The following is a 14237-nucleotide window of genomic DNA, read 5'->3' as shown; positions in this document are numbered from 1 at the left end:
CGGTTGTACATGGATGTTGTAGAAAAATTTTATGTCCCTCTTCTTGGTGGGTTGTACTATTGTAGCATTGATGGCTTATAAATGGCTTTTGATTCAGCTAGCTTAGCTATATTAGGACTTAGAACCAATGCTCTTTTATGGATTTCTTTTTCTGAAAAAAAAATGGTCCTCGGTAAATAGGGATACGATTTTATCATTAGACTAGTGTAGTGATTTAATTTAGATTTTGTGATGAAATATATATTAGTGTTTAAATTAAGAAAATAGTTAAAATATATATGTCTAATTAAAAAAATAATTGTCATTAGATTAGTCTAATAGTCTAATGTTATTAACCATTAAAATTATCATTATTATTTCAAGTATTACACAAGTATTATATATAACAAGTTTAATCACCCGTGCCATGCACGTGATAAGATTGAAATTATAATTTTAAATTGTTATGTTAAATTTTATTTTAATTATAATAATTTAATTAATAAAAAAATAACTTGTATGCGTTGTTTTTCTTTTCTTAATATAGTGTTAATTGTATTAACTATAAAATAGTTATTTAATCTACTTTTTCAGTAAATCAGGCATATATACTCAATATGACCATAAATAATCTAGTAATACTTAAATCTACCAACAAAGTTTTATATGTTGGTTTACTGTGAAGTAAGAAAATATCAAAATCAGCTCAAAATGAAGAACAAATTAATAGATAATCCTAATACAGAAAGTTTTGTAATAAACAATAAATAATTTAAACCTACTGAATAACAATTCAATGCTATCCTTTGATACCTACAAAATATATATATGAAACAACACTGTATCAATGTTTGTATATAAAATTATATGATTACCGTAATTATAAAATTATTTGTCAAGAGAATAAAATTATACGACTTATATATATATATATATATATATATATATATATATATATAACACTAATTACAAACGATATGAATTTTTAATGAAGATACTGGATACTAATAGAAAAAAATTATATAAATAGAAATTATTTAATTTCAATTTCAATTTCATATAACAAAACAGTGGTTTTCAAAAATTATGGAATCTTTTTTTGACATATATATTATGCCATACGTATAAATTATATGGGTTATTATATAAATTCATATATATGCATAACAAAACAGTTTAATATTATATATTTTTTACATTAATTATATGCCAATATTTTAAAAAAAGAGATAAAAGAAGAGATATATAAATATGTATAATATTATTATTATATATGAAGCAATTTTATATTGCTTTAATTATAGAGATTTACTATAATTATATAAAATTTAATTTGAGAAAATAATTTTCATTGCCATAAATAATATACTAAAACTGTTAGTATATTATCTTCTTTATGGTTAATTGAATTTATCAATAATTTTTCCGTGTAAATCGTTATTACCCAGTTTTTAATAATGACTTAATATACAAAATTTGAAATTGGAAATTGTTATTACTAATTTAATTAACTGGTTAATTGAGTAATAATTGTCAAATTATTAAGGTGCAAAATCATTGATTTACTCAATAGATTTTCATATATTATTTATATATCAAGTAATAATTTGAAATTATATTATTTACCCAGTTAATAATACTATTATTAATAATTATTTTTTGCATTGATTTTTAAATCAATTATTAAATAATTATTTTTGTTAAGATAATTGTTTATAAATTATTTCAAATTATATTTTGTTAAGATATAATTATTTAGATTATTACTCATGGCACGGGTATAATTTCATTTTATACCAATTAATCAATTATAATTATATGATACGGGTGTAATTTCAATTTTATCCACCGATTATTGGCAAATAAATTTTATTCCAATTATAAATAAAATCTATTTTTATTGGCAAATAAATTGTCTTTAGGTCAACGATTTAATATATGTGTAGGTTCATTTTTTGTCAAATATAATGAAAATACAAATAAAAAATAAAGGATAAAAATAAACTTAATAATATCTGACACTACTTCATTTTATTAAATTATTTAAAAATAGCACATCCACAAAAAATAATCGTAATATATAAATTGAGGCAATAATTTAAAATTCTATAATTATAATTTAATCAAATATTAATAGTAAAACCAAATTACCTAAACAATATTGAACCTATTCTAGTCCTTAGTCACATATAGTATAGAATCATTCTTGTAACGACAACCAACTGAAATAACATCGTAAGTTTCAATATTTAGAATTCGTGCAAAATCAGACCATCCTCTTGTTAGATAAGCTTCATCATCCGCTATCCATGCAATGCGGTAAGGTATAGAATTGCCAAACCGGAAAACTAAACTAACTCTTATTCCCCTCAATAGCATTGCATGCATGCAAAAGAAAGCTGGTAATTTCTGAAAAAAATCAAAATATGTTAAAAAATTATTCTAATAATGAACAGGTTAAACTAAGAAAATTTAAATATATTACCAATCGTTGAAATTGCATATCTGAATTTGTCACGAATTTAGCAAAACTGAACTGAAACTGAGTGAATTCAATTTCATTATGTGCTCCACTTCGAAGATTTTCGGGCAGACGTAAAAAGCATGGAGGGGATGAAACTTGAACTTGCCCTATAAAGTTCCGTGGATGCAATTCCTCAATCAAAAATCGAGCTCCTACTAAGAAATCTAACTTTAACCACATTCCATTTTAGGAAGTGTGTGGTTTATGACATGTTGAGGTAGGTGCGACACGTGTGACAATTACACCATAGCTTAATCTTGGAGCTAAAGAGGAAGATGAAAAAGAAGACTGTGAAAGTGAAGAAGGTGAGTATGAATATTAGAGTTATGCGAGATATGATAAAAATTGGGGAAGAATAGTGTCGTTTTCAAATAAATGGGTCATGGATCATTTTGTCCCTTATTAGAGTTGTCAGGGATCATTTTGTCCCCTGTTAGAGTTGTCAGGGACCATTTTATCTTCCGTTACGCAGCGTTTGGTGGAGAGACAGAGACAGAAAGACTGAGACTGAGAGACAGAGACTAAGAGACATGGATTGAAACAAATCTCAGTATTCTGTTTGGTGAAAAATGAGAGACAGGAATTGAAACAAGAATGAAACTCTAATTTAATTTGTACAAATGGTAAAATTAGAATTAATTAATTGAAATGAAAGTATTTTAGGTATAAAATGTTATTAAAGTTTCAGTCTCCATCTCTAAAAATTTCAGTCTCCTGCGTCCCTACTTTTTGGAGGTACTGAAATACTGAAATTTTAGAGACAGAGACAGAAATTTTAGTACCAGTCTCTGAACTAACAAACACAATACTGAATCTCAGTCTCTCAGTCTCTGTCTCAGTACCTGGAAACAAACGCTACCTTAGAGTTGACGGAGTTAAGGACCTAAGTGATTGACGGAATTAATTGTTAAGGACCAATCGAATAATTAATTTTAGTTGGGGACTTAAGTGTCTAGTCCGAAATTCTTTGAGAACCAAAATGGGTATATACTCTTACTTTTTAATCCTTCTGTTTCTATTTGAAATTTTTTTATTCCTTTTACAAAATAAAAAGATCCGTTGCTATTTTTATATTTATTATGTAATAAAAAGATCCGTTACTTTATTTTGATAAATAAAATAGATAATACTAAAAAAGTTTTCTTATTCAAAATATTATTTATATTATTTATTTAAATAAAGTTTCTATTTCTAAAAAAAATAAAAACTAACACAAATACTAATAATTTTAGACGAAAATCTCATATTAATCAAAGATACTACAAAAGAAAAAATATATAAAAAATCCAAAAAATATCTTCAAATAAAAAACTTATATACAAAGATAAAATAAAAAGAATATATAATACAAAACTCAAACAAGTTAATATTTTAAAAAATCTAATTACTACAAAAATATACGAGAAGAAGAACAAACAACCAACCAAACAACTTTAATAGGAAACAAAAATAAAAAAATAAAACAAATATCACATAAAAAAATTAATAAATCTGTTAACTACAAATAATATAAAAATAAAAACAAAAAATAAATAAGTAACTTTGTACGATTACAATATTAAATACCTATATATATTATTTTTAAAATACATAATATTTCACTTTATATTCTCTTCTAATTTTAAATAACTATATTGAATTATATACAAATCACAAAATTAATATTTTGTATAATATTTTTAAATTTAATATTAATTTATAAATAATATAACACTTTTAAATTTATATTATAACTTTTTTTTGCGTATCGTACGGATTTTTATCTGATTATTATAATGTCATTTATTGCTATTATAAAATTTTTATTATTCATTAATATCATGACTAATTCATTACCATTATGGTCAATGTATTTATTTTACTTATCGGTGGAAGAGATTCTAATAACAAAAAAATTAAAAACTTGCCTTTGATGAAAACAAAACAAGTAAATATTGTTCATGTTGATGACCATAGATAGAACAAGTTCACCTTACTGAAACATAATCTTTGATTCAACAAAATTTTATTAAACCGGTTTTATTTGGGATGCAAAATTATTCGTCATCATGTCTTAGATTGAATAAAATTACTAGTCTTAATCATAGTAAGTTAGTGCTAATTAATTTATGACTGGATTGATATTTAAGGAAATTTGTATGAAACATTATTTTATTTTTCTAATAATTTTAATTATCACATCATTGTTTAAACTTTTATTTTGTTAAAAGAAATTAATTTTTATATTAAATTATTTGTTCTATATAGATATTCAAATTTTTATTACTTAATAAAAAAATACTAAAAAGCAATCAGAATTTATTATTTTTGGCCATCACATAGTTATTAATATCTAAAAATTTGGGATAAAGTATGTTCTTAGATTATTAGATTAAAAAGATTAAATTAAAAGAATTGAGCCAATAATTAAGTAATGATAAAAAATAATAAATTGTGATGATTTTTTAACATTTCTCTAAATAATAATGAAGGTTGATTTGTTTATTTGTTACATAATTTAATATGAAATTAATTTATGTAATAAGTTTAGTAATTGATTTAATAATAATTAAAATTCGTTGGAAATTAAACTTTTCGACCAAATTAAATAGAAATATAATTAAATAATTAATATAAATTATTAATTAAATAAAAATATAATTAATTATTATAATTATTATTAAATTAATTATAATTTAATTATTTAATTAATTAAAATTTTATATAATTATTTATTTTTATATAACTTGTCATGTGGTAAATTATTATTGGACAATACAAATTCTTATTTAAAGAAATTTTTTCTTCTCAAAAATTGTGCACAAATTCTTTTATTTTTTTCCAACTGTTAGTTCTTTTTCATGTCAAAAAAAACTATAATAGAAACTACATCATTGAACTTGTTTTTAATATTTAGTATTTAGAGGTTGTCTAATATATCTAATCCAAAAAAAATAGGGGGTTAAGATAGTTATAGAAAGAAAAAACAAAGACTTAAAGTTATCGTACTTTTTGAATCTCGGCTTTAGCCGCTTCATCCAAGCTTCACGTGTGGTTGCCTCTTGATAACTGACTTTTCCGTCTTTTCAAACAAAATCAAGGATAAATATGGTATTTCATGGTATTTTCTTACATGCAATACGACAAATCTCTTACCTCCAACCGGACCGTACATGGTATACCGCGGTTCCATTAAAGTAAATGGAACATGTGAAAACTTTCCAATACTATAAAACTACCTAAAATGTTAGTTCAGTGAGTAGTTTTGTCAAACTAATCCAATTCATTATGAGTATTGAATTAATTTATATCTTTTATGGTTAAAAGTTAAAACTGAGGACTGCATCTTCTCAATTTTTTTCCAATTGTTTGATAAAGTATAATTTTTTATAATTCGAAATAATAATCAAATTAGTCTCTAAAAATTGAGTCGATCATCAATTTCGTCCCTAAATATTTTTTTAATTAAATTAGTAGATGAAATATTTAAAATTAATTATGTTTATCCCTCTGTCAATATGTTAAGAGTTTTTGTCAATAATTATACCACGTGAAACGTTAATACCGTCTGGCTCATCTCTTTCCATTTACAGCACTTAATTGTTCTTCTTTCACATTCAAAACGACGTCCTACAAAAAACCAATGGATAATGCTACGATGCTGAAATGAGTTGGACACAATATATAAGAGACGCGTGTTGGTTTTGATGTGACAGGAGAAACATCAACTGAGCCAAAACATCAGTGGGTAGAATGTTTGTCGAAGTATAGGGAGGTAATTATGTCAGGTAGTGTATTAATTTGAGGATTTATTCCTTTATAAGAATTGGATTAATCTTTTTGTTGCCGTTGGGCTTTTCTGTTAGTAAATGCATTAGATTGGTAATGTAAAGAATTGATCCAAGCATTAGATTGGAAAATCATCAGAAAATTTTTTTTGTCATTATTTAGTTATTAACTCAATCTTTTTAGTTTAGTTATTTTAATCTAGTTATTCAACAACATATTCTATCCCACACTTTTAAATATTGATAACTAATTAATAATTAAAAATAATAAATTCTGATAGTCCTCTAATATTTCTCTAACAACAACAACAACAACAACAACAACAACAACAACAACAACAACAACAACAACAATAATAATAATAATAATAATAATAATAATAATAATAATTAAAGATGTGGTGAGTGTTAGAACTTCGTCTGAAACAAACTCACCTCTAGGAGTGTCCCAACTTCTTTTTATGAATGAGCCAAAAAAATGAAATCTATTATCACTCCTCCCTCAAAAGAATTTGTCTTCTTGTCTCATTTTTTGTTTTATCCATTATTTTTTATGTTATTTTTAATATATAAGTATTTAATATTGAAGGTTGTAGAAGACTTAGAGAAGGGGGTTGAATCTATGGCCTTTTTTTAATTTAATGAATTAACTCTTTAAACACAAACTTTCAATCTGAATCTGTTTGAACTCAGTAATAGAAAATTTATGAGACAATTTTTTTTGTCTCATGAATATCAGAAAACAGAACAGCAAAGGGAAGAGAGAAAATGACACCATCACGTATCCTGGTTCAGTTGCCTTGTGCAATGCAACCTACGTCCAGTCTCCACCACAACAGTGGTGAAATTTCCACTATAATTAAAGTATTATATACACCAATTCCACAGGATTGACACAATCCTTTCCCACTTAAGTTCTAACCTAACTTGACTTGGCTATGCTAATACCTAACTCTTCATTCTTAGTGCTTACCCAACTAAGAAAGGGGTACCTCACAGGTACAAGATACAAGACACAATAAACAACCTAAAGAAATCTTAAATCACTCTAGGCTTTTCACTCAAGTGTATTACTCAGCCTCTTTCACTCTTTGGCTTTTTCTTAAGCTCTCTCTTTTAGCCTTTTACTACTCAAGAAATTACAGAAAGATATACATTGAAAATGAAATTACAATTTGTAAAACATGAAGGAGATTGATGCTTCAACAGCCTCTATTGCTATGCGATGAACCATATTTTCTTAACTCTGATTTCATTTCTCATTTTGGCGGAATGCTCCTTTAATAGAAAGCACTGTCCAAGTTGATGAACTCTCTCATAGAAGAGTTCTCAGAATATGAACTTTAAACCTTGGTTTTCTCTCCTTACTTCAGCAGTAACAAAATTTTTCTTTTTTGTATCTCCTTGCATGTTGCTGAGATGCTCTCTTCCAGGTCAACTCCTCGAGTTGTGAGCTACCAACTTAGCCTTTCACTTTTATTCATTAATCTCCAATTTGAAATTTCGAAACAGATCTCTTTCTCTTGGCCGAATGCCTCAGAACAGTAAAGAAGAAAAGTTTTCAATGACAATCCCACATCTGAACCCTTGAGATACTACTTTGTCCCCAAGAAACAGTCTTGGCCTTTGATTTACAGCACTGTGTATCAGACACCCCTTTCTCCATTTATCTCAGATTAGAATAGCAGAAAATTGGAGATGGAGGGTGATGAGCGGATAATTTATACGCTTTTTGGTATTATTTTTAGGTAGTTTTTAGTAAGATCTAGCTACTTTTAGGGATGTTTTTATTAGTTTTTATGCAAAATTCACATTTATGGACTTTACTATGAGTTTGTGTATTTTTCTATGATTTCAGATATTTTCTGGCTGAAATTGAGGGACTTGAGCAAAAATCTGATTCAGGCTGAAAAAGGACTGATGATGCTGTTGGATTCTGACCTCCTTGCACTCGAAATGGATTTTCTGGAGCTAGAACTCCAAATGGCGCGCTCTTAACTGCGTTGGAAAGTAGACATCCAGGGCTTTTCAGAAATACATAATAGTTCATACTTTGTTTGAGTTTAGATGACGCAAACTAGCGTTCAACGCCAGTTCCATGCTGCATTTTGGAGTAAAACGCCAAAAACACGTCACAAACCAGAGTTAAACGCCAAAAACACGTTACAACTTGGCGTTTAACTCCAAAAGAAGCCTCTACATGAGTAAAGCTCAAGCTCAGCCCAAGCACACACCAAAGTGAGCTCCGGAAGTGGATTTCTGCACGTAGACTTATTTTTGTAAATCCTAGTAGCTAGTTTAGTATAAATAGAACTATTTACTATTGTACTAGGCGTCTTTTGACCATTCCGTCTTTTTCCCTATTTTCGAATTCATATGTCATTTGGGGAGGCTGGCCATTCGGCCATGCCTAGACCTTGTTCTTATGTATTTTCAACGGTGGAGTTTCTACACACCATAGATTAAGGTGTGGAGCTCTGCTGTACCTCGAGAATTAATGCAATTACTACTGTTCTTCTATTCAATTCAAGCTTATTCTTATTCTAAGATATTCGCTGCACTTCAACCTGATGGATGTGATGATCCGTGACACTCATCATCATCCGTCCTTATAAACGCATGACTGACAACCACTTCCGTTCTACCTTAGATCGAGCGTGTATCTCTTGTGTTCCTTAATCAGAATCTTCATGGTATAAGCTAGAATTATTGGCGGCCATTCTTGAGAATCCGGAAAGTCTAAACCTTGTCTGTGGTATTCCGAGTAGGATTCAGGGATTGAATGACTGTGACGAGCTTCAAACTCGCGATTGTTGGGCATAGTGACAGACGCAAAAGAATCAATGGATTCTATTCCGACATGATCGAGAACCGACAGATGATTAGCCGTGCTGTGACAAGAGCATTTGGACCATTTTTACTGAGAGGATGGAAAGTAGCCGTTGACAATGGTGATGCCCTACATACAGCTTGCCATAAAAAGGAGTAAGAATGATTGGATGAAAGCCGTAGGAAAGCAGGGATTCAGAAGGAACACAACATCTTCATGCGCTTATCTGAAATTCCCACTAATGATCTACATAAGTATCTCTATCTTTATTTTATGCTTTATTTATCTTTATATTCGAAAACCATTACAACCATTTGAATTCGCCTAACTGAGATTTACAAGATGACCATAACTTGCTTCATACAAACAATCTCCGTGGGATCGACCGTTACTCACGTAAGGCATTACTTGGATGACCCAGTGCACTTGCTGGTTAGTTGTGTGAAGTTGTGACAAAGTGTGATTCACGTTTGAGAACTCCAAGTCTATTGGTGCCATTGTTGATGATCACAATTTATGCGCACCAAGTTTTTGGCGCCGTTGCCGGGGATTGTTTGAGTTTGGACAACTGACGGTTCATCTTGTTGCTCAGATTAGGTAATTTTCTTTTCAAAAAGTTTTCAAAAATCTTTCAAAAATTTTTTCTTTTTTTTTTGTTTTCCCAAAAAGTAATTTTCGAAAAAAAAACCAAAAAAATCATAAAATCATAAAAATAAAAAATATTTCTGTGTTTCTTGTTTGAGTCTAGTGTCAATTTTTAAGTTTAGTGTCAATTGTATGTTTTAAAAATTTTTGTATTTTTCAAAAATTCATGCATGTGTTCTTCATGATCTTCAAGTTGTTCTTGACAAGTCTTCTTGTTTGATCTTCATATTTTCTTGTTTTGTGTTTTTTGTTGTTTTTCTTATGCATTTTTGCATTCATAGTGTCTAAGCATTGAAGATTTCTAAGTTTGGTGTCTTGCATATTTTTTCTTTTCTTGAAAATCTTTCAAAAATAAGTCTTGATGTTCATCTTGATCTTCAAAGTGTTCTTGGTGTTCATCTTGACATTCATTGTGTTCTTGCGTGCATCATGTGTTTTGATTCATAATTTTCATGTTGTGAGTCATTTTTGTGTTTTTCTCTCTCTTCATTAAAAATTCAAAAAAAAATATCTTTTCCTTATTTTTCTCATAATTTTCGAAATCTTTTGGTTGACTTAGTCAAAAAATTTTAAAATAAGTTGTTTCTTGTTAGTCAAGTCAAGATTTCAATTTTAAAAATCTTATCTTTTCAAAACTTTTTCAAAAATAAAATCTTTTTTAGTTTTTTTTTCATATTTTCGAAAATTTTAAAATTTATTTTCAAAATCTTTTTCTTAATTTCATAATTTTTGAAAACTTTACTAATAATTAATGTGATTGATTCAAAAATTTGAAGTTTGTTACTTTCTTGTTAAGAAAGGTTCAATCTTTGAATTCTAGAATCATATCTTTTAGTTTCTTGTTTGTCAAGTAATCAATTTTAATTTTAAAAAAATCAAATCTTTTCCAAAATATCTTTTTCAATCATATCTTTTTCAAAATCAATTTCAAAAATCTTTTCTAACTTCTTATCCTTTCAAAATTGATTTTCAAATCTTTTTCAACTAACTAATTGACTTTTTGTTTGTTTCTTATCTTTTTCAAAAGTATCTAACTACTTTTCTCTCTCTAATTTTCGAAAATTTCTCACTCTTTTTCAAAATTCTTTTAATTAACTAATTGTTTCAAATTTTAATTTTATTTCTTCTTTTAATTTTCGAAAATCACTAACCTTTTTTCAAAAATAATATTCGAATTTTCTCTCTCTCATCTCTTTCTATTTATTTATTCATTTACTAACACTTCTCTTCATCTCAAAAATTTGAACCCTCTCCTCTCTTCTATGTTCGAATTTTTTATTCTCTTTCTTTTATTCTCCTCTTTTTCTACTCACATAAAAGAATCTCTATACTGTGACATAGAGGATTCCTCTTCTTTCTTTGTTTTCTTCTCTTTCATATGAGCAAGAATAAAGAAAAAGGCATTCTTGTTTAAGCTGATCCTGAACCTGAAAGGACCTTGAAGAGGAAGCTAAGAGCAGCTAAAGCACAATACTCTGAAGAGGACCCAACTGAAATTTTCGAACAGAAAAAGGAGATGGCAGCCAAAAATAATAACAACAATAATGCAAGGAAGATGCTTGGTGACTTTACTGCACCAAATTCCAAATTACATGGAAGAAGCATCTCAATCCCTGCCATTGGAGCAAACAATTTTGAGCTAAAGCCTCAATTAGTTTCTCTAATGCAACAGAATTGCAAGTTTCATGGACTTCCATCAGAAGATTCTTTTCAGTTCTTGATTGAATTCTTGCAGATCTGTGATACTGTTAAGACCAATGGGGTTGATCCCGAGGTCTATAGGCTTATGCTTTTTCCTTTTGCTGTAAGAGACAGAGCTAGAGTATGGTTGCACTCTCAACCTAAAGATAGCCTGAACTCTTGGGATAAGCTGGTCACGGCCTTCTTGGCCAAGTTCTTTCCTCCTCAAAAGCTGAGTAAGATTAGAGTGGATGTTCAAACCTTTAATCAAAAAGATGGTGAATCCCTCTATGAAGCTTGGGAAAGATACAAGCAGTTGACCAAAAAGTGTCCTTCTGACATGCTTTCAGAGTGGACCATTTTAGATATATTCTATGATGGTCTATCTGAGCTTTCTAAGATGTCACTGGACCATTCTGCAAGTGGATCCATTCACCTAAAGAAAACGCCTGCAGAAGCTCAAGCACTCATTGACATGGTTGTAAATAACCAGTTCATGTACACTTCTGAAAGGAATCCTGTGAATAATGGGACGCCTCAGAGGAAGTGAGTTCTTGAAATTGATGCTCTGAATGCCATATTGGCTCAGAACAAAATGTTGACTCAGCAAGTCAACATGATTTCTCAGAGTCTGAATGGATGGCAAAATGCATCCAATAGTACTAAAGAGGCATCTTCTGAAGAAGAAGCTTATGATCTTAAGAACCCTGCAATGACAGAGGTAAATTACATGGGTTAACCCTATGGGAACACCTATAATTCTTCATGGAGAAACCATCCAAATTTCTCATGGAAGGATCAACAAAAGCCTCAACAAGGCTTTAATAATGGTGGAAGAAACAGGCTTAGCAATAGCAAGCCTTTTCCATTATCTTCTCAGCAACAAATAGAGAATTCTGAGTAGAGCTCCTCTAGCTGCGCAAACATAGTCTCTGATCTATCTAAGGCCACTTTAAGTTTCATGAGTGAAACAAGGTCCTCTATTAGAAATTTAGAGGCACAAGTGGGTCAGCTGAGTAAGAAAATCACTGAAACTCCTCCTAGTACTCTCCCAAGCAATACAGAAGAGAATCCAAAAAGAGAGTGCAAAGCCATTGATATAATCAAAATGGCCGAATCCAAGGAAGAAGGGGAGGACGTGAATCCCAATGAGGAAGACCTCATGGGACGTCTCCCAGACAGTAAGGAGTTCCCTATTGAGGACCTAAAGAAATCTGAGACTCATATAGAGACCATAGAGATTCCACTAAACCTCCTTCTGCCATTCATGAGCTCTGAGAACTATTCTTCCTCGGAAGAGGATGAAGATGTAACTGAAGAGCAAGTTGCTCAATATCTAGGAGCCATCATGAAGCTGAATGCCAAGTTGTTTGGTAATGAGACTTGGAAAGGTGAACCTCCCTTGCTCATTAGTGAACTAGATACATGGGTTCAGCAAACTCTACCTCAAAAGAAACAAGATCCTGGTAAATTCTTAATATCCTGTACCATAGGCACTATGACCTTTGAGAAGGCTCTATGTGACTTGGGGTCAGGTATAAATCTTATGCCACTCTCTGTAATGGAGAAGCTGGGGATCTTTGAGGTACAAGCTGCAAGAATCTCATTAGAGATGGCAGACAAATCAATAAAACAAGCTTATGGATTGGTAGAGGACGTGTTGATAAAGGTTAAAGGCCTTTACATTCCTGTTGATTTCATAATCTTAGACACTGGGAAGGATGAGAATGAATCCATCATTCTTGGAAGACCCTTCCTAGCCACAGCAAAAGTTGTGATTGATGTTGACAGAGGTGAACTAGTCCTTCAATTGAATGGGGACTACCTTGTGTTTAAACCTTAAGGATCTTCCTCTGCAACCATGGAGAGGAAGCATGAAAAGCTTCTCTCAATACAGAGTCAAATAAAGCCCCCATAATCAAACTCTAAGTTTGGTGTTGGGAGGCCACAACCAAACTCTAAGTTTGGTGTTGAACCCCCACATTCAAACTCTAAGTTTGGTGTTGGGAGGTCCCAACAATGCTCTGAACATCTGTGAAGCTCCATAAGAGCTCACTGTCAAGCTTTTGACATTAAAGAAGCGCTTATTGGGAGGCAACCCAATTTTTATTTATCTATATTTCTGTTGTTCTTTTATGTTTTATTAGGTTTATGATCATGTGGAGTCACAAAACAATCACAAAAATTAAAAACAGAATAAAAAATAGCAGAAGAAACAGCACACCCTGGAAAAAGAGCTTGCTGGCGTTTAAACACCAGTAAGGAGCATTTGGCTGGCGTTCAACGCCAGAACAGAGCATGAAGCTGGCGTTGAACGCCAGAAACGTGCTGTAGATTGGCGTTGAACGCCCAAAACAAGTATGGAAGTGGCATTTAATGCCAGAAACATGCTGTAGTCTGGCATTAAATGCCAAGATTGCATGCAGAGGGCATTTTACACGCCTAAAGGGTGCAGGAATGAGAAATCCTTGACACCTCAGGATCTGTGGACCCCACAGGATCACCTCAGGATCTGTGGACCCCACAGGATCCTCACCTACCTTCTCCCTCTCTCTCACACCTTTTCATAACACTCTTCTCCAAACACCATTCACCAATCACCTCAATCTCTCTTTCCCATCACCTCTTCACCATTCACATCCATCCACTCTTCCCCATAAACCCCACCTACCTTCAAATTCAAAATCTCTTTCCCACTCTAAATAATCGAACCCCATTCCCTCTCCCTCTACTATATAAACCCCTCCATCCTTCTTCATTTTCACACAACACAACCCTCTCTTCTCCCCCTTGGCCGAAACCCACACATCTC

General features: G+C 30.6%; 1 non-coding gene across 1 annotated transcript; it reads right to left on the bottom strand.

Moving 5' to 3' along the window:
* Positions 1-11663: 11663 nt before the first annotated feature.
* LOC130964986 (small nucleolar RNA R71) lies at positions 11664-11770 on the bottom strand. The gene has a single exon (XR_009081047.1). It is a non-coding gene; the product is annotated as a small nucleolar RNA R71 (small nucleolar RNA).
* Positions 11771-14237: the final 2467 nt, after the last annotated feature.

The sequence above is a fragment of the Arachis stenosperma genome, chromosome 2 (genome assembly GCF_014773155.1).
Source record: "Arachis stenosperma cultivar V10309 chromosome 2, arast.V10309.gnm1.PFL2, whole genome shotgun sequence".
Taxonomy (NCBI): domain Eukaryota; kingdom Viridiplantae; phylum Streptophyta; class Magnoliopsida; order Fabales; family Fabaceae; genus Arachis; species Arachis stenosperma.
The sequence above is the reverse complement of the archived record's forward strand: the minus strand, read 5'-3'. Positions and strand labels throughout refer to the sequence as shown.